This window comes from Octopus bimaculoides, chromosome 30, assembly GCF_046866305.1.
Source record: "Octopus bimaculoides isolate indiv1 chromosome 30, ASM4686630v1, whole genome shotgun sequence".
NCBI lineage: Eukaryota > Metazoa > Mollusca > Cephalopoda > Octopoda > Octopodidae > Octopus > Octopus bimaculoides.
The window spans coordinates 19,240,412-19,260,411 of record NC_142957.1 but is presented as its reverse complement, the minus strand read 5'-3'; the positions used below and the strand labels follow the sequence as shown (position 1 = coordinate 19,260,411).

The following is a 20,000-nucleotide window of genomic DNA, read 5'->3' as shown; positions in this document are numbered from 1 at the left end:
CAAGCCCATTGACTTTTCCTCGTTAATTTTCGCACCTGTCACCGCTTCATACTCGTTTCGTGTCTCGCCAATCAGGTCAATATGCCTGTGGCTCGACACCATCACGGTGACGTCGTCGGCATAGGCAGACACGCTCCTTCCACATCCCAGATCACGCGGGACGTCCCTCAAAGCCTCCAACTTCCACAGTAATGGCTCGGGAGTCAATACATACAGAAGGGAGGAGAGAGGACACCCTTGGCGAACCGAACGCGAGATGTTGAACAGTTCCGATAGATGGCCGTTCACCCGTATGATCGAGCAGATGCCGCTGTATAAAGCAGCTATCCACCCGCGGAAGACCGGACCGAAGCCAGCTGCCAGGTATCGATGGTCGACCCTATCGAAGGCTTTAAACTGATCTAAATTGATCAAAGCCCCACCCACGCCAGCTTCGTTACCCACCCTCTCTATGATGTAGCGCATGAGATGGAGGTTGTCGTGGATAGACCTGTCGTGAAATGTAATAATAATACAGATACGAACACTCCACTAAATGAGGAACAGGTGATGACAGCTATACAACACATGGCTGACCCTATCCATAGCAGCAGTAGAACGGCTACCGTAGACTACCGCTCTAAACACCCCAGTAATAGTTACCCGTCCTAGATACTGAGCTCCGGAGAGAAAATACTACAATTGACGGAACTGTTCAACCCTGTCTACTCCACTCACACGACTCTAAACCTGTGGCTGATCCACGGGTAACCCGTAGTGACTCTGTGATGTCAAGTACTGACGCACATATCAGTACATAAACATACGTTCACATGTACACACAAACACGTCTACACACTTACCCTATTACTCACGTACATCCATAAGTACATACGTGCATACTCACATACATACATATATACATGCATGCGGATAGGCATGCACACATGCATACGCATGTACACAGATGCATACGCGCACACATGTACACGCACATACATACATACATACATACATACATACATACATACATACATACATAAATACACACATACATACATACATATATATCATGAACTAAGTGTTACTTTCTCAGATGCAGCACAATTTTGTCAGTGAACAGGTCATCGCGGTCTGAAAGCGACGAAAATATTTGGACAAATTAAATTTAAATGTTGAAGTGAATCTGACGGCTTTTGTGTTATTTTAAAAGGCTTATAAACACCTTCCACGCTACAATCGTTATATATATCCATATATATATAAATCCTAAATTTTCTTTTAGAATTTATGGGACCAACTGTCTTTGAAGACTCATACTGTCATAGAGAGACAGCTGACAACTGATGAAGGCTCCTTTCTCTGTTTACTTGTCCTGTTTACCATATTTTTTCTCATTGTTTACATATTTAACTCGTTTGTTTACGTATTTCATGTTGTTTGCACTGTTGGTGACGTCCTGCATCCATATATGCATGTGTGTATGTATATATCATCATCATCGTTTAACGTCCACTTTCCATGCTAGCATGGGTTGGACGATTTGACTGAGGACTGGTGAAACCAGATGGCAACACCAGGTTCCAATCTGATCTGGCAATGTTTCTACAGCTGGATGCCCTTCCTAACGCCAACCACTCCGAGAGTGCAGTGGGTGCTTTTACGTGCCACCGGCACAAGGGCCAATCAGGCAGTACTGGCAATGACCACGCTCAAAATGGTGTATTTTACGTGCCACCCCCACAAGAGCCAGTCCAGCGGCACTAGCAGTGACCTTGCTCGAATGTTTTTTCACGTGCCAGTAAGGCGATGCTGGTAACGATCACCCTCAAATGGTGCTATTTACGAGCCACTGGCATGGAAGCTAGACAGCTGCTCTGGCAATGGTCATGTTCGGACAGTACTGTTAGCGCTCCACTGGCACATGTGCCATTTATCGAATTTGGTTCAATTACGATTTCGATTTCATTTGCCTCAACAGGTCTTCAGTAACAGAAGGTACGCATAAGTGGGCTGGCTACACCCCTGGCAGAGGCCTTGGATTAGGGTCTCACTTGGCTTGCCGGGTCTTATTTAAACTAATTTGATTTGGCCCCATGCAACTTTTGCAGGGTCGTGTAAGTAACCTACAAAGCTATAAGTTGCATGGGATTGAATCAAACTGTTTTACATGATAATATATGTACATAGGTACATATTTATACACACAAGCATCAAAATGATTGCTGTGAACATCCTGCATATATAAATAGATGTGTGTATATGTGAACACACATACATGCACACGCCCGCGTATGTGTGAATATATACATCAGTAATTGAGGAAGAAGGTACACATGTATCCTTCTACATACATGCATGTGTGCACATGTGTCTATGTCTGTTGGCATGCATATAAAAATGCGTCTTTGTGAATGAGTTTATATCATAACAGTAAATAATCTGTATAATTAGGTATGTATGCTTTCCAGCAACAATAACCATGTCCATGCCCATGTATCAGTGTGTGTGTGTATATATATGTATCTATATACATGCATCTATGGATAGTGTGTACACATGAGTGTGTGTGTATATAGATACATATGTATATGTATGTATATATGTATGTATATATATATATACATATATACCCAAACATGCAATGAAAATGATTATCTATATATATATATATATATTATATACATACACACACATATATGATATATAATATATGCGTGTGTGTGTGTTTGTATATATATGTGTGTGTGTGTGTGTGTATGTATGTATCTATATGTATCTATATATATTTGTATATGTGATTGCATATCTATGCATTCACACACACACACACACACTTGCTTCCATATACACAAGCAGGAGAGACATGTCTATAATCAGCGCCGGAAACAACGTTTATAGACGGAAGCAAACTTCATGTTACGGTAATGAGGGAAGTAGTGGGGGATGGGCGTGGGGGGAAGCAGCGCTACCAAATTACTGAGTAAACAATAGCAGATGGGAGAGAGGAAAAGAGGGGGGGCAGGGTTAAAATGATGAGTTTTTTTTATATAGAAAAGTACGTGTACATACATATGCAAATGCATGCACACACACACACACACACACACACACACACACACGTCTGTATGTGCTCATGTGTGTGTGTGTGTGTGTATAAATGAGTGTACACCTATGTATGGGTAGCAGTGTGTGGGTATATGCATATACAAATATATATATGTATGCATATATACAAATATACACACACACACACACACACACACACACACACACACACATATATATATATATATATATAAAGATAGATAAATAGATGTATATATATATATATATATATATATATATATATATATATATATATATGAATGTATACATACATATATATATATATATATATGAATGTATACATACATATATATATATATATGTATATATATATATATATATATATATATATATATATATATATATATATATATGAATGTATACATATATATGTATATATATATATATATATATATATATATATGAATGTATACATACATATATATATATATGTATATATATATATATATATATATATATATATGAATGTATACATACATATATATATATATGTATATATATATATATATATATATATATATATATATGAATGTATACATACATATATATATATATATGTATATATATATATATATATATATATATATATATATATATATATATATATATATATGAATGTATACATACATATATATATATATATGTATGTATATATATATATGTATATATATATATATATATATATATATATATATATGAATGTATACATATATATATGAATGTATACATATATATATGAATGTATATATATATATATATATATATATATATATATATATGAATGTATACATATATATATGAATGTATATATATATATATATATATATATATGAATGTATACATATATATATGAATGTATATATATATATATATATATATATATGAATGTATACATATATATATGAATGTATATATATATATATATATATATATATATATATATATATATATATGAATGTATATATATATATGAATGTATACATACATATATATATGTATATATATATATATATTTAGAGAGCTCTTACCCCTGCTGGCGACAAAGGGACTCTAACTCAGAGTAAAAGGCAGACTGTATGACGCATGCGTACGAACAACCATGCTACATGGCAGTGAAACATGGGCTGTAACTGCTGAGGACATACGTAAGCTCGCAAGGAATGAAGCCAGTATGCTCCGTTGGATGTGTAATGTCAATGTGAATACCCGTCAGAGTGTAAGTATCTTGAGAGAAAAGCTGAACATTAGAAGCATCAGTTGTGGTGTGCAAGAGAGACGAGTGCGCTGGTATGGACATGTGGTGAGAATGGATGAGGATAGCTGCGTGAAAAAGTGCCACACCCTAACAGTTGAGGGAACCTGTGGAAGAGGTAGGCCCAGGAAGACCTGGGCTGAGGTGGTGAGGCAAGACCTTCGAACATTGGGCCTCACCGAGGCGATGACTACTGACCGAGACCTTTGGAAATGTGCTGTGCGTGAGAAGACCCGGCAAGCCAAGTAAGATCGTTGCCAGTGCCCCTGGACTGGTTCTTGTGCGGGTGGCACATGAGATGCACCATTTTGAACGTGGCCGTTGCCAGTACCGCCTGACTGGCTCCTGTAGGATTTTCGAGCGAGATCGTTGCCAGTGCCCCTGGACTGGCTTGTGCGGGTGGCACATAAAAGACACCATTTCGAGCGTGGCCGTTTTCATGCGGGTGACATGTAAAAGCACCCACTACACTCTCTGAGTGGTTGGCGTTAGGAAGGGCATCCAGCTGTAGAAACTCTGCCAAATCAGACTGGAGCCTGGTGTTGCCATCCGGTTTCACCAGTCCTCAGTCAAATCGTCCAACCCATGCTAGCATGGAAAGCGGACGTTAAACGATGATGATGATGATGATGATATATGAATGCATACATTCATAATACTTATTTTAGAATGTAAACACATGTATATATATATATATATATATATCCATAATAATATGCTAGTGTACATACTTTCATACACATATACACATGGACGCATACGTTTATATTTACACACATACATACATGCATACGCATAAATATGTAATCCGGTGGTGTACTTTTTAGCATTATTCTCTCGAATAGGAGTCAGTAACTTCAATTAGAATTCAGATACCATCAATGATGATGCATCTATGTATGTGTGGGTGCATAGTTAGTTCGTTAGTGTTTTGGAAATTCCTTGATACAGTCATAATATTTCAAGAGAAGAGTTTAGATTGAGAAAAGAACCTTTTTAGAAAGTTGAAAGACACTAACCTTTCAACAATGTTATGGCTGGGTGATAACAGTTTATTCAGAAGTAGCTGCCCTCAGCTTCCATCATGGCCTCAAGACAGATCCAGAAGCAGAACGTGTGTTCTTCACCGTGTCCCTGGGAAGATCTTCAAACACTTTCTGGATCTTGGTCCCAGTTTGGCCTTGATTTTGCAAGCAGGGCAGGCAGTTGGCGTCTTTCTCAACCATACCTCATACGTAGCAATCCATAGTAATCCATTGGATTACAATTGGGGAAATTATGAGGCCAGGAATAGGGGCTGTTGTTGAAGTTGTAGAAATTCTCAGCCAACCCTTTCTGACATTTTCTGGAGACAGGGCCAGGAGCTGAATCCTGCTGCCACACATATGGCCTTCCAGCCAGAAACTGATCAGTCTTCAGCAGCTCAGAAGAGCCATCTGAATTGAGCCAGTGGTTGGAAAGCAAATTTCTGGACACACAGTCACATCTGCACTTATTAAATAGAGAGACAAACAGACAGAGACAGATGGACATTGATACTTGTGTGGTGGAGTGTCAATGTACATAATCCATGAAGTAGGGTTAGTTAATAGAAATTAGCTGCTAAGAGATCAGACAATTGTTACGCAAATGCTTAGTTCTGGTTAAAACAGGTAAGGTAGATAACTCTGGAATTTAATTTAATTAAAATTACGATGTGTGTGCATGTATTGTATGTGTTGTGTGGCTAAATGAAGCATGGCAAAAACTTATCTCAGAAATTACTTCATTACATTATCTTCTGCTCCACCACGACCATCACCACCACTAACACAACCATTGCTACAAACCGGACCCATCATCAACACTACCACCTACACAAGGCAAGGAAAAAGGCTTTTTAATGGTAGCTTGACCTGCTAAAAATAGCAGCCTAATCTTCCTCAAATCACAACCTACTCTCTTATGTATGTATGAGCCAATGAGAAGGGGGGGGGGATATTCTCAACATGGTAGCAAGACATGGTAGAAATAGCAACCAAATCTCCCTCAAATCATTCCTTTCCTCATGCATTTCCAGAGATTTCAACACTGCATTCATCTTGTTGCAGTTGAATTGTTTTAATATTATGTATGTATGTATATATATATATACACACACATATATTATATATATATATGTATATTTATTAGTAATTATTGGAAGTGCTTCTGGTGGTGGCGTTTCTCTTCTTTGAGGTCGAAGCCTTTGCGACGATATCGCTGTTCTTGTTGCTGGTGGCAACGGTGTCGGCGTTCACGCGTACACCTGCACCTGTTCGGGTCTTACTTCTTCTCCCCCCCCCCTTCCCCTTCTTACCTTCTTCGTGAAGCCGTGGTGAAGGGAGGGTAAAGAAATGAACCTCGCCAAGATTCGTTGCTATGGAGACCAGCCTTCTTTCTGAGATCGTCTGCGAATGGCTTCGAAGACGCCGAGTCTCAAAAACGACCCCAAAATATGGCGAAGAAAAGCTGAAAGTAATTTTAGATAATATCGGTAAATTCGCCACAAAGGGCAGGTTTCCCGTGCAAACAAATTGCAAAACCGAATGCATTAGTTATTGCACAACTTTGACATATAAAAATATAATCCAAAACACAACTTTTTAAGGCAAAAGAAAAGGGTGTTAAAACTATGAATGTCTGACCAGAGCTCAAAAACGAAATTAAAAAAAATTCGTGTAAAACAACTTGGAACGAATTGGAAAGAATAGGAACAAACTGCACGCGCTGGCGAACGGGAGTGGTGGTGGGGGGAGAGAGGTGGGAAGGTTCAGATCGTCACACATGGTCAGTCGATGGCCTCTGAACCGGAAAGGTTTGACCAGAACTCAAAAACGAAGAAGAAACAAACAAAAAAGAAATGCGCGCTCGCGCATATCTGTGGGTGTATGTGTGTGTGAGTCTTTGTATCTGTTTGCCCCCACCCCCCACCCACCATCACTTGACAACGGATGTTGATGTGTTGAGGTCCCTGTAACTTAGCAATCTATCTGTCTGTCTGTCTGTCTGTCCACCTATCTATCTTTCTATCTACCTATTTACCTGTCTGTCTGTCTGTGTGTCTATCTAAAAATAGATGTTCCTACTTCGTCAGTTCAAACCCGTCACCAGCCACAATCGCTGCACCTCAACAATTTCTGCTGTGTGTGTGTGTTGGGGGTTGCCATGCACAGCAAATGGCAACAGTTTTTTTAATTTTTTTATTAGAAACAATAAAAGACTTAAGAAATGCCTTGATGTTCAGAGATCAAATCCCGCCGAGGTTAACATTACCTTTTAACATTTTGAGGGTCACCAAAATAATATACCAGACTGCTAGGAAGTGGGGGGAACGGGGTTGATTTAAACAACTAACTTCAATTTTATGTATCTGGCCCTGAGCCTAACTTAGACATATATGTGTGTGGGTATGTGTGTAAATAAATGTATATATGTGCATGTGTATATATATATATATATATATATATGTCCATATACATATATGTATATGTGTGTGTATATATATATATATATATATATATATATATATATATGTGCATATATATATATATGTACATATATACATATGTATATATCTTTGTGTGTGTGTATATATTTGTGTATATGTATGTTTCCATCTCTATATATGTGTATGTGTTGGTGTGTATGTATAATTATCCCCATCATCATCATTTAATGCCCACTTTTCATGCTAGCATGGGTTGGACGGTTTGACTGAGGACTGGTGAACCAGATGGCTACACCAGGCTCCAATCTGATCTGGCATGGTTTCTACAGCTGGATGCCTTTCCTAATGCCAACCACTCCGAGAGTGTAGTTGGTGCTTTTATGTACCACCGGCACAGGTACCAGTCAGATGGCACTGGCACTGGCCCCACGCAAATGGTGCTCTTCAAGTGGAAATGGACAGGAAAATCAGAGAAGTGATGACACAATTAACAAGGAATTACACCCCAAAAGCAATGCTGACAGACTGTGTGTGCCTCGGAAGAAGGGAGGAAGAGGCATCATAGGACGCAAGACCTGTGTCATCAACAAGAAGAAGAAGAACAGTGTGGGATAGGTAGATCAAAGAGCAGAGTGGATCCTTGCTTGCTGCTGCTGTTGGAATTAACGATAGAATACCTGAACGAATAATGCAATGCATCCACAAATATATTTGAGAAAGAAGATGAAGAAGAAGAAGAAACAAGTGGGAAAGGAAACCATTGTATGGGGAATGCCTGAGAGAAATGGAAGGAAAAGACGAAACCAACACTTGGAGATCACTTGGAGAAAAAGTGATCTGAAAGGATTCAATGAGGCATTGAGGAAGAAGCTCTGGAAAGTAATTACGAGTTGCAAATAGATTAAGAAGAGTAGGAAATCACTGTTTTGTAGGATGTGTGGCAGCAGAAATGAAAGAATCTCACAAACTGTGAGTGGTGAAGAAGCTGGCCCAGAAGCACTACAAAAGGGGGCACGATAACCTGGGTAAGTTTGTTCAATGGAGGCTATGTGGAAATTCTAACTGGTCCCACCTGCTAGGTCATGCACACTTAATATGAAATCACCATGTCACACATACATATAGTTAAGATGCATGTGCCTGGTGTACCCTTATCAGATGGGTATACTGGGCTTTGTATATTTGTAACCCAGCATCACTTTGATGGTATGCACTGCTCTCTCCCTCAATAATAAAAACCCTTTCTACTCTTAGCACAAACCATCCATATTTTGCAGAAATTTCTGCAAAATATGGATGGTTTATCCTGTTCATACTATATTATTAACATTATCCTGTATTTGAAAATAAGATTATTGCTTTATCCGTATCTTTCAATACGTCTCAATACATCTGAAGCAAACTTTGTTTGTTGACTTTCAACCCAAGTTGAATTTACCGTAGGATACTGTTTTCTAAAGCTAGATTTAAATATCCTAAAATTGCAGAAGAATTTGTCATCCGGGTAGTTTAGCACTTGATGTGTAATCACAGGGATGTGAGTTCGAGTCTCATGGCAGATAGTTTATCCTGTTTATGCTACATCATTAGCATTCTCCTGCGTTTGAAAATAAAATTATTTCCTTATATATATATATATATACACACACGACAGGCTTCTTTCAGTTTCCGTCTACCAAATCCACTCTCAAGGCTTTGGTTGGCCCGAGGCTATAGTAGAAGATACTTGCCCGAAGTACCATGCTGTGGGATTGAACCCAGAACCTTGTGGTTGGGAAGTAAGTTACTTACTACAACAGCGACACCTGTGTGTGGCTTGTTTGTTTGTTGTACCTTGTTTATCATTTTGTCCATGTTCTTTTGCCACGTCATGTACCCAGTTATGTATCTATATGTACATGTAGATGAAGGTATGTACATACATGTACATATATATGCATATACTCATATATTGTTTATATATATATATATATATATATACACACATACACACACACACACACACATACATATATATATATACATGTGTATACACAATCAGATACACACACATGCATGTCTATATATATATATATATATATATATATATATATATATATTGTGTGTGTTTGTACATATATGGTGTGTGTGTGTGTCTGTAGGTATGCATGATGTGTGTATGAAAAGCAGCTTGTGCCTTCTCTTGCAGAAGCATTGACAGCCCTGTAAGATGGCTGTGATGTGGGGGAGAAGAGAGTGGGGGGAGGAATGAAAAAGGCCAGATGTGAGTGGGTTTGTGATAAAGATGTGGTGTGGTATTACGTGGAGGGGGTGGAACGAGGGTCCAGAGGTGGGGGGGGTGAAGGAGGGAGATGAGTGTGGTGAATGAGAGGGGTGAAGCTGGTGGGGGAAGGGTGCAGAATTACGTGGTGGGTGGAGTGAATGTATAACCATTGCGGAGGGAGTGGTGGTGGTGGTGATGTTAGTAGTTCTAGATATGAACTGCATGGAACTATGTAGTGGCTTTCATTCCAAGGTACACTTATACCCCAACAGTAGCTGAGCAGTGAAGGCTGTCACCCTGTGGGGAACTCTGACTGTCCCCTCTCTCAACCTGCCACTCTCCACAAACAAAGAACGTGAACCCATTTTCTTGTTAGCATTTCTCAGGGATCCTCAACCATTTTTTGCCTATGAAACCCTTTTATAGTTTTGTAATTAAATATTTCTAGGAATTGTATAAAAAAAAATTGTTGAAACACTTCATGTTTTGTAACAATTTTATTGGAGATAAATTTTAACAACAAAATCTTGTATGGAGACTTAAGGGTCATGTGGACCCCTGGTTGGGATCCAACAGTTTAACCCTTTCGTTACTGTATTTCTGTTGAGCTGCTTCTGTGTTTCTTTCAATTACTTTAAATATAACAAAGTCTTTAGTAAAATAACTTTATTATCCTTCAGCTAGGGTTAGGGTTAGGGTTAGGAACATAAACTGTGACTAAGGTTTGCTGGAGGATTTTTTAATTCAAAACTTATGCAAACAAGACATTTGTACTACGGAGCCAGAGGTGGTTTCAGCTGGGTTGGTTTCAAATGGTTAAACTATAAATAAAAATATATACACACACACGAACATTCCTCTCTCTCTCTCTCTCTCTCTCTCTCTCTCTCTACATATATATATATATATATATATATATTCTTGATCCACTGTGGCCGTGTGGATAAGAAGTTTGTTTTGTGATAACATGGCTCTGCTTTCAGTTCCACTGTGTGGCCCACTGGGTAAGTGTCTTCTACTATAGCCCCAGGCCAAAAAAAGAAAAAGCCTTGTGAGTGGATTTGGTGTACACCCCCCCCCCCCCACACACAAAGAGTATTCTGGAAGTTTTGAGACTTGTTCAAGAGGGACATTTATTACTTCCAGAGAAGCCCAGAACTCCAATCTCCTTCAAAAGAGATTGTTTTCACTTCAACGCACTTGTAGAGGTCCAGCCACTTTGTAAAAGCCCCACGGAAATCCTCCAAAAGTGAAGGTATCCAGGACCCTTGTCACAGCCTCCTTTCTCTCCTTCAGCTTAGGGAACACCCTTAGGGAGGGTGAGGGGTAGTTTTGATGCCCATCTCTGTCAAGGAGTTGCTTACCACGATGGAAATGTGGATTGGCACTTTGTCCTGGCGCTGGTGCTGTGGCCCTTTCTGATGGGACCACTTCCTGAACACCCTCAAAACCTCCGCAAAGTATTCTTAGTGTTCCTTTCTGGTGAGAGGGAAGCCAGTGGGTGCTGATGATGCCCTTGCTGTGGAAAAAAGGGGATCAGTATGAGCTTGCCAGTGGACTTGCTTTTCCTGGCCCCTTGTGCCAGTGAAAAACAAATGCTCAGTTCATACAAGTTAATCCACGACCAGTCTGGAGCATGTCATAAGTTTTTGCAATGTTTTCGCCCAGTTTAACACCAAACTTCATTTCATAACAATATTTCCAGATTGTCTTCTGGTCTCCTGACTGCAAAACTAGTCAGCCATGACAACCAGTAAAGCGAACTCTTGTTTTCCTTCCTTTTGTGTACCTGTGTGTGTGTGTGTGTGTGTGTGCATGTATGCGTATATGTGTGTCTATGTTGCATGTGTGTGTATGTGGTAGGGGGTCTCACTTTTTACCACCCGCCTCTTCTTCCTCTTCATCCTCCTTCCCCCCTTTCCATGTGGTTCTTATCACAAAGGTGAGAAAGGGATGGAGTTGAGATAAAGGGAGGTTGAAAATAGGAGCTGAAGTAGGGAGGGGGAAGAGGGGGGTTAATGTTGGCGGGTGAGGGAGGGGAGCAGTGATGTAAGATTTCAGAAATAAATTGGAAAAGAATAAAAGATAAAATAAAAATTTAAAAAGTGTAATAAATATAGAAAAACTATGGCCTTCTTTGCTCCTGTTTTACATCTCCAGTTTTAGTGGTGATGATGATGACGGTGGTGGTGGTGGTGGTGGTGGTGGTGGAGGTGTTGGTGGTGGTGGTGGTGGTGGTGGTTGTTGATGTTATCACTTTGGTTCTAATACAGCAGATCTATGATGAAAGACGTTCCAGCCATGACCATGCCAACTGTTTCCTTTCCTGTCATTGTATATCTAAGACTACATCATTCAAAGTGTCCAAACCACCAGCAACAACGTTGAGAGGGGACGTTTCACTCACCCACTCAAAACCCTTTGAAAATCCCGATGATCCTCCCATTTATTCAGGGCCTCATGTGTCCTGCTTTTTGTACTGTCATCCCCCAGGGACCACTTTCTGTGTTTCTGTTTAAATAATTAAAATAATTTAAATACCGACACCGCTATTTCGTCGACCGCTGCAGTCTGAGTTCAATTTCCGCCGAAGTCAACTTTGCCTTTCATCCTTTCGAGGTCGATTATATTAAGTATCAGTTGCGTAATGAGGTCTATCTAATCGACTGGTCCCCTTCCTAAAAACTTCTGGCCTTTTGCCTAGAGTAGAAAGGGTTCTTATTGTCGAAGAGTCTTACAATGATGGAGAAGCAGGCGTTGACATGGCAACATCAACAACGACGAACAACACAACGCTTGCTGATTTTGAGAGGAGGGGGACGGACAATTCAATCGATTCCAGTCTTTGACGGGTACTTTGACCCCCAGAAGAATGGAAAGTGAAGTCGACACGGGCGGAATTTGACTTTCTGAGCTCTGTTTCACGCAAACAATCCCGTCAGCTTTCCGCTGCTCTTGGTAGAAGGCCTGAAATTTGAGGGGAGGCGCCCCCGAACGGCTGAAAGACAAAGCCAACCTCAGCGGAGTTTGAACTCAGAACGCAAAAACGGACGAAATGCTGCTAAGCAGTTTGTCCGGCATGCTGATGTTTCTGCCAACTCGTTGCCTACTACTACTACTACTACTACTTATAATAATAATAATATTAATAATAATCGTTTCTGCTATAGGCACAAGTGATTGAGGGAGGGGCATGATCCGTTACATCGATCCCCGTACTCGGCTGGTACTTTTTTTTTTTATCGACCCCGAAAGGATGAAAGGCAACGTCGACCTCAGCGGAATTGGAACTCGCAGCGTAGCGACGGACGGCTTGTCGCTAACGGTTCTGCCATCTCGCCGCCTTAATAAATTCCTTCTGCATTTGGCGGGAGGGGCGGGGGAAGTCGATCATATCGATCTCAGTGCTCAGACGCTTCTGATTTTATCGATCACGAAAGGATTCAAAGGCAAAAATCGAAGTCGGCGGCATTCGAATTCGGAATATAAAAGCCGGAAGAAATGCCACTGAGCATTTTGTCCGGTGTGCTAAGAATTGTGCCGGTTCGCCAACAATAGCAACAACAACGACATCAACAACAACCACCACCACCGACATCGCCACCACAACATGCACAACAACAACAACCACCTGCTCAATCGGAAGCGCAAAGGGAGGTAAATGAGTGGAGCAAAATGAAGTGTTTTCATTTACATACTTAAATTAGGAGCAAATTGATCAGCTGCCCCGGTGGCACAATCGGTTAGCGCGCCGTACTTATAGACAGTACCTTCCTTGTGTTTCAAACCACAAGACGGAAGTTATGCGGAGGTTGTGAGTTCGAGCCTCACCCGGGGCACAATTTTTTTGTGTCTTTCTACCGTGAATCTTTAAATATATTATATCTACATATATATATGTAAATATGACAGTTGACCATTTACGTATATAGAGATATATTTCACGTACGTGTGTGTATATACATATACCTATACTTTCGACTAAATAGATTTGAGTGGGTACGAACTTGAAGATCAACATTGAAGTTAGACTGAGATTCTGAGGTCGAAACTCGCTAGGAGCACAATTTGTTTTTAACGTACTTTTATAATCAAACTTTAGATAAATCATTTTGTAGAAATATGTAAATATATTTGACCATTTAAGTATCTGTATATTTAACGTGAAAGTATATATAACGTTCATATATATAGAGAGAGAGAGAGTGAGAGAGAGAGGCACACACGTATACTTATATATATACGTATATTTATATATACGTATATTTATATATACATATATAATTACAGCATAGAAGGTATTTATAAGCCATTTAAAATAACACACAAAAGCCGTCAGATTCACTTAGTCTTTTACTTGTTTCAGTCATTTGACTGCGGCCATGCTGGAGCACCACCTTTAGTCGAGCAAATCAGCCCCATGACTTATTCTTTTGTAAGCCTAGTACTTATTCTATCGGTCTCTTTTGCCGAACCGCTATGTTACGGGGACATAAACACACCACCATCGGTTGACAAGCGATCACACAAACATACACACACACATATACATATATACGACGGGCTTCTTTCAGTTTCTGTCTACCAAATTCACTCACAAGGCTTTGGTCGGTCCGAGGCTATAGCTGAAGACTGAACCCGGAACCAAGTGGTTGGTAAGCAAGCTACCTACCACACAGCCACTCCTACTCCTCAACATTTAAATTTAATCTGTCCAAATATTTTCGTCGCTTTCAGACCGCGATGACCTGTTCACTGACAAGATTGTGCTGCATCTGAGAAAGTAACACTTAGTTCATGATATATATGTATGTATGTATGTGTGTATTTATGTATGTATGTATGTATGTATGTATGTATGTGCGTGTACATGTGTGCGCGTATGCATCTGTGTACATGCGTATGCATGTGTGCATGCCTATCCGCATGCATGTATATATGTATGTATGTGAGTATGCACGTATGTACTTATGGATGTACGTGAGTAATAGGATAAGTGTGTAGACGTGTTTGTGTGTACATGTGAACGTATGTTTATGTACTGATATGTGCGTCAGTACTTGACATCACAGAGTCACTACGGGTTACCCGTGGATCAGCCACAGGTTTAGAGTCGTGTGAGTGGAGTAGACAGGGTTGAACAGTTCCGTCAATTGTAGTATTTTCTCTCCATAGCTGAATATCTAGGATGGGTAACTATTACTGGGGTGTTTAGAGCGGTAGTCTACGGTAGCCGTTCCACTGCTGCTATGGATAGGGTCAGCCATGTGTTGTATAGCTGTCATCACCTGTTCCTCATTTAATAAGGTGTTCGTATCTGTATTATTATTACATTTCACGACAAGGTTAATGTGGTCAACGTATCGAGAGTGCATAGCTAAGTGGATGTTACGGGTCGCAAAGCACTGTTTAAAATTAGCTATGTACTCTCGATATGTTGACGACGGTACCTTCCTTGTGTTTCAAACCACAAGACGGAAGTTTTACGGAGGTAGTGAGTTCGAGCCTCACCCGGGGCACAATTTTTTTGTGTCTTTCTACCGTGAATCATTAAATATATTATATCTACATATATATATGTAAACATGACAGTTGACCATTTACGTATATAGAGATATATTTCACGTACGTGTGTGTATATACATATACCTATACTTTTGACTAAATAGATTTGAGTGGGTACGAACTTGAAGATCAACATTGAAGTTAGGCAGAGATTCTGAGGTCGAAACTCGCTAGGAGCACAATTTTTTTTTTAGTGTACTTTTATCATCAAACTTTAGATAAATCATTTTGTAGAAATATGTAAATATATTTGACCATTATATATATATATATATATATATATATATATATAGAGAGAGAGAGAGAGAGAGAGAGAGAGAGAGAGAGAGAGAGAGAAAGAGAGAGAGAGAGAGAGAAAGAGAGAGAGAGAAAGAAAGAGAGAGAGATAGAGAGAGAGAGAGAGGCACACACATATACCTAAATCGCGTAATCATCTGTGTACATGCAAATTGGTGGGGCACATTTGTGTATATATGCCCATTGCTTTAACATAACTAATACTAACATTACATTGTTATTATATATCAACATGGTCTGCTTGCTTCCCTTTACGTACTTTTGCTGTGTAGCTTATACGTAATGATGAAACTACATAACAACAATGCAATTTCACATGTGCCAACTGCACGGGTGTAAGTACAGACATATAGACAGATAGAGATACGGGTGGGTGTTTGTGTACATGTGAACGTATGTTTATGTACGGATATGTGCGTCAGTTCAAGTTGTATACACGACTTACTTTGTTGAAGGTTGTATATACACGCACATATACATATGCATCTACACATATGTAAACACACACACACATATATGTGTGTCTGTGTATGTACGTTTGTCCCTCTCACCACCGTCTAACGATGAATGGATACAACGAATGGATACATATAGATTTTCTTGAATGCCTTACTTAATACGTTCTTAGGTGTAGCATCAACAAACATTACACTGTGAAACTTCTTGTTATCATACCAAGTATCGTTCTTATTTCTTTTGTTGGCCTCCCCCTCTAACCTATTCCAGAACTTGTTGCGGTACAGGGGCCATATACCGTTTTCAGCATCTCTCAGGATGCGTTCGAATTTTGTTTTCGCTCCATTGTACACCCTGATTCTATCATGCTGTGTATCCGGAACGTTGCATTTGGAATATATGGTGCTGGATGTGTTGTTGTGGTTGGCAGAGTGGGGATACATTCCTCATTGCTCTAACTAAGTCTGCTACGTGGATGTTGATCCTGGCAGTACTTGACATCACAGAGTCACTACGGGTTACCCGTGGATCAGCCATAGGTTTAGAATAGTGTGAGTGGAGTAGACAGGGTTGAACAGTTCCGTCAATTGTAGTATTTTCTATCCAAAGCTCAGTATCTAGGACGGGTAACTATTACTGGGGTGTTTAGAGCGGTAGTCTGCGGTAGCCGTTCCACTGCTGCTATGGATAGGGTCAGCCATGTGTTGTATAGCTGTCATCACCTGTTCCTCATTTAGGGGAGTTTTCGTATCTGTATTATTATTACATTTCACGACGAGGTTAATGTGGTCAACGTATCGAGAGTACATAGCTAAGTGGATGTTACGGGTCGCAAAGCACTCTGTAAAATTAGCTATGCACTTAGCTATGTACACTCGATACGTTAACGACAGTACCTTCCTTGTGTTTCACACCACAAGACGGACGTTTTGCGGAGATTGTGAGTTCGAAACTCACCCGGGGCACAAATTCTTTTTGTGTCTTTCTACCGTGAATCTTTAAACATACTATATCTACATATATATATGTAAACATGACAGTTGACCATTTACGTATATAGAGATATATTTCATGCACTTGTGTGTATATACATATACCTATACTTTCGACTAAATAGATTTGAGTGGGTACGACCTTGAAGATCAACATTGAAGTTAGACAGAGATTCTGAGGTCGAAACTCGCTAGGAGCACAATTTTTTTTTTTAGTGTACTTTTATCATCAAACTTTAGATAAATCATTTTGTAGAAATATATAAATATATTTGACCATTTAAGTATCTGTATATTTAACGTGAATGTATATATAACGTTCATATATATATATATATATATATATATATATATATATATATATATATATATATATATATATACATATATATATATATATATATATATATATATATATATATATATATACATATATATATATATATATATATATATATATATATATATATATATATATATATATACATATATATATATATATATATATATATATATATATATATATATACACACACATATACAGAGAGAGAGAGAGAGAGGCACACACATATACCTATATCGCGTAATCATCTGTGTACATGCAAATTGGTGGGGCACATTTGTGTATATATGCCCATTGCTTTAACATAACTAATACTAACATTACATTGTTATTATATATCAACATGGTCTGCTTGCTTCCCTTTACGTACTTTTGCTGTGTAGCTTATACGTAATGATGAAACTACATAACAACAATGCAATTTCACATGTGCCAACTGCACGGGTGTAAGTACAGACATATAGACAGATAGAGATACGGGTGGGTGTTTGTGTACATGTGAACGTATGTTTATGTACGGATATGTGCGTCAGTTCAAGTTGTATACACGACTTACTTTGTTGAAGGTTGTATATACACACACATATGCATCTACACATATGTAAACACACACACACACACATATATGTGTGTCTGTGTGCCTTTGTCCCTCTCACCACCGTCTAACGGTGAATGGATACAACGAATGTATGCTTATATGCACATATATAACCTTGCTTATATGCACATATATAACCTTGCTTATATGCACATATATAACCTTGCTTATATGCACATATATAACCTTGCGTATACGTATATACAAGTACACACGCTCATATTGACACTCACACACACTCACAAATATACGTATAATCTTAAAGTATACACACATATACGCTTATCCATCACTACACCTATACATATATACACATATATACACACACACATACATATATACAAATATATATGACACTAATACAAGGATAACGGTTAAATTCAAACATGCATTTTTTTAATATTGTTATTTTATTATAACCTTTTTTTTAACACACATAAACATGCCACACATAGATGTATCTACACATACTCATATCTACACATGTTCATACGCACATAGTCATATACACAACGCGCAACACATACACACACGTGCACACACATATGCATCTGCACATACGTACATACATATCAAACTATATACGCTCATACGGTTATATATAACTACATATATGTATGTATTATGCATCTCAACATGTATGTAGGGAATGGAATTCCACATGTAAAAGAGAGAGGAGGGTGATTATAGAGGTGTACTCCCGAGTGGAATCTGGATGTTACCCCACTCGCATTTACGGTTGAGAGAGGGTTTGTATTCCTGTATACAGACAGCTTCAATGACTTGTCTCAGCATTGCATCAGTGGGATGTGTGGATAAGATATTTAAATTAAGTCTCCCTAACGAGCCCTTGTGGCAGTCTACAGCATGCTGGTAGAAGATGGAGTTTGGTTTCTTTTCAATGCAGTTGTCCAGGTGTTCTTTGAGCCTATCATTGATACTCCTAGAAGTCTCACCAATGTATGACTCTGGGTTAGTCGCGCAAGCTCCTTCTTGGCACTTGATCTGGTAGGACATACTGCACAATTATTTTGACAGATGATTCTATCAAACGGATATGATCTACATAATACAGATTTGATAGTCCTACCAGTCTTTTCTGCAACTTTGATCTTAAGGCCAGTTGTGTGCAGGATTTTCTTGAATGCCTTACTTAATACGTTCATAGGTGTAGCATCAACAAACATTACACTGTGAAACTTCTTGTTATCATACCAAGTATCGTTCTTATTTCTTTTGTTGGCCTCCCCCTCTAACCTATTCCAGAACTTGTTGCGGTACAGGGGCCATATACCGTTTTCAGCATCTCTTAGGATGCGTTCGAATTTTGTTTCCGCTCCATTGTACACCCTGATTCTATAATGCTGTGTGTATCCGGAACGTTGCATTCGGAATATATGGTGCTGGATGTGTTGTTGTCGTGGTTGGCATAGTGGGGATACATTCCTCATTACACCAACTAAGGCTGCTACGAGGATGTTGATCTTGGCAGTACTTGACATCGCAGAGTCACTACGGGTTACCCGTGGATCAGCCACAGGTTTAGAGTGGTGTGAGTGGAGTAGACAGGGTGGAACAGTTCCGTCAATTCTTGTATTTTCTCTCCGGAGCTCAGTATCTAGGACGGGTAACTGTTACTGGGGTGTTTAGAGCGGTA

The 20,000-nt window shown here is 39.2% G+C and overlaps 1 protein-coding gene and 1 non-coding gene across 8 annotated transcripts in view; both read left to right on the top strand.

The window, feature by feature from the left end:
* The window catches only part of LOC106879202 (huntingtin-interacting protein 1), a 278,609-nt gene that overhangs the window by 165,562 nt on the left and 93,047 nt on the right, over positions 1–20,000 (top strand). The gene's annotated exons all lie outside the window — the stretch shown is intronic.
* On the top strand, positions 13,817–13,931 carry Trnai-uau (transfer RNA isoleucine (anticodon UAU)). The gene is made up of 2 exons: positions 13,817–13,854; positions 13,896–13,931. It is a non-coding gene; the product is annotated as a tRNA-Ile (tRNA).